The following is a 2,610-nucleotide window of genomic DNA, read 5'->3' as shown; positions in this document are numbered from 1 at the left end:
GCTGGCTCGAGGGCCCGCGGCCGCACTCCAGGGCTGGCTCTCCAGAGTGTCCTCTGACTTCAGATTCCAGAGAACAGGTTTGCTGCTCTCTGTACCAAAATACCTTTCGGATCCCTTTCAAGGCAATTTAAGTCATTTAAGAGGCAGGGAGACGAGAAAACAAAGCGACGCTTCAGGGGTAAATGAAGAGTCACCCCATTTCGTGTGAAGCCAGTTCTTTCACCTTTCTGGGGAAACTGAGCGACCACCCAGCACCAGTGTGCCTGGGGGTGGCCAGGCTGAGCACCCAGGCCGGGCGCCCCGCCCGGCCCGTGGTGAGTCACTGACCTCTCGGCCTCCTTGACCGCTGGAGCCTGCTGCTGGTCTGCATGTAGATGGCCAGCGTGCCCCAGGTGGGGGTCCCCTGCTCCTGGGTTCTCGGCCTGCCTTCAGCTCCTCCCTCCCCACCCGACTCACACTTGGCCTTGGCCCCTGAGCTGGGCCTGCAGACTGAGTCTACCTCGCTCTACCCTCGGGCCCCAGCGGCCAGCTTTGCCAGCGCCCGGCCTCGCCCAGGCCCTCCCAGTCCCACCTGGGCGGGGGCAGGAGGCCCAAGGACAGAGGGCTCCCCGAGGCCTGATCACCTGCCCGAGTTATTGAAATCTGCGCTGTCAGTGCACGTATTCTAACGAGCAAGTGGGTGACTGAGCTGGCGACACAGGATGACGCTGTAACACAAGGGGGAGAAACACCCGCGCGAAGCTCCGAGGCGCGTTTGCGCCCCTGCGCCCGCCCCCACGCTGCCTCCCACCGGCACCTGGAGTCACGCGACGCAGGTTATGTAAGGGGCCGGTTGCCGGGGAACCTCTCCCTGCCAGCTGGGTGACAGGGCCAGCACCGCCCCTGTCCCCGTCCTCCAAGGAAGCCCCTCGGGCCCCTCCTGGCCTGGCCAGCAGCACAGCCCTGGGGAGGCCGATCAAGCTGGGAACTCCCCAGGCTGCTTCACTGAGGGGTGAAGCTGGACCACAGCAACCAGGGGCCAGGAGGGGCCCATGGGGGGCCAAGGCCACGCTGTGCCCGCACCCTCGCTCCCCCACCCTCCGGCGCGACATCCTGAGTCCCGCTCCCGCAGCACGCAGATGTGCGTCCCTTCTTCCCAGCAGAGCCCAGCGTGGACGCCTGCTCCGTCGCACCAGGCGCCGGCACCGAGCCCAGCAGGCACGGGCTTGAAGCTCCCGCCTGTGGCCGACATGGTTGCAGAGCAGGAAGCCCTTGAGCCACGTCCAGGTCGAGGGCGAGCCGGTTTTGGGGGGAAGAGCAAATCCAAGTAAAAGACTGGGGCGGCAGGAGGGTGGCTGGCGGCCGGCCCCTTGGGCCTCCCTCTGTCGAGGCCAGTGTGGCCACTGCACACACCGGGCACCGACACGCAGCCTCCTGCACGGCGGCCACGCTGCACCATCGGCAGGCAGGCCCTGGGTCCTCTGTGGGGACAGGCCATTGCTCCACCCGCTGACCCCACCCAGACCAGACCTGGGGCAAAGATGAGCATTCTCCTCTGACCGGTGGGCTGAATGGAGGCTTGTGCCAAAGTCGCTAGCACCCTGCTCGTAATAAACTTTAATTCTAGGACAGTTTTAGACGCACACGATAACAGCAAAGATGCCCGCACCCGGTTCCCTGTGGGGACATCCTCGTCAGCGCGGCACACTTGTTACAATCCGTGACCCGAGACCGACACATCACCGCTAAGCCCTGGCCACACTTCACTCGGGTGTCCTGCTGCCTGTTGTCCCTCTTCTGCTCCAGGATCCCGCACAGCATACAGTCGTCATGGCTCCGCAGGCTCCCTGAGGCTGTGACATCTCTCAGATGTCCCTTGTTTAGGTGACCCTGATGGTTCTGAGGAGTGCTGGGCGGGGATGTCGCAGACTTCCCCCGTTGGGGCTTGGCGACGTCCTTCTCACGGTCAGACTGGTGGCGGTGGCGGGTGGGAAGAAAGCCCACAGAGTTAAAGGGGCCTTGCCCCACTCCAAGGCTGCGCGTGGGCCCCGTGACTCTCACTGTGGATGTGGCCCGGCTCGGGGCACAGCTGTGCGCGTCAGCGTCCCCCTCCATCCAGCGCCTCTGGGGGACGCCCCAGGCCGAGAGCTTCAGGGGTCGTCCTGAGGTGCCCCACTTCTGAGGGCAGCTTCCGCGCGGCTTCCTGCATAGCACTGGGGCCCTCCTACAGCGATGTCCCCCTTGACTGCTGCTGGTGACAACCTAGAGCGCACTGAGGGCTCGCCACTGCGTGCCACGCACGGTTCTCGGCGCTCTCCCTGCCCCGTGAACACCACGACTGCTCCCCAGACGCTCTGTGGCCGGCACCTGCCCACCGCCTGCCAGGTGGGACCTGGAGAGGCCGAGACACCCAAGCCCCGAGGGGCTGCTGTGGGCCCGAGTCCCGCGGCCGGCTCCCAGTGACGACTCCCCTCCATTCTGCACCCCCTCCCTTGCCCAGCCGGCAGGCAGCAGGCCTCACTCTGCGGCAAGATACGGGCTCTGCCTTTCATGCTGGACAAAGCCACAGTGTGCTGGAGGCCTTGGAGGCGAGCTTCCTGCTGTGGGAGGCCGACTGCCGAGCCTGCGAGC

The sequence above is a fragment of the Pteropus alecto genome, unplaced genomic scaffold (assembly GCF_000325575.1).
Source record: "Pteropus alecto unplaced genomic scaffold, ASM32557v1 scaffold134, whole genome shotgun sequence".
Classification (NCBI taxonomy): Eukaryota; Metazoa; Chordata; class Mammalia; order Chiroptera; family Pteropodidae; genus Pteropus; species Pteropus alecto.
Note: the sequence above shows the minus strand (reverse complement) of the source record.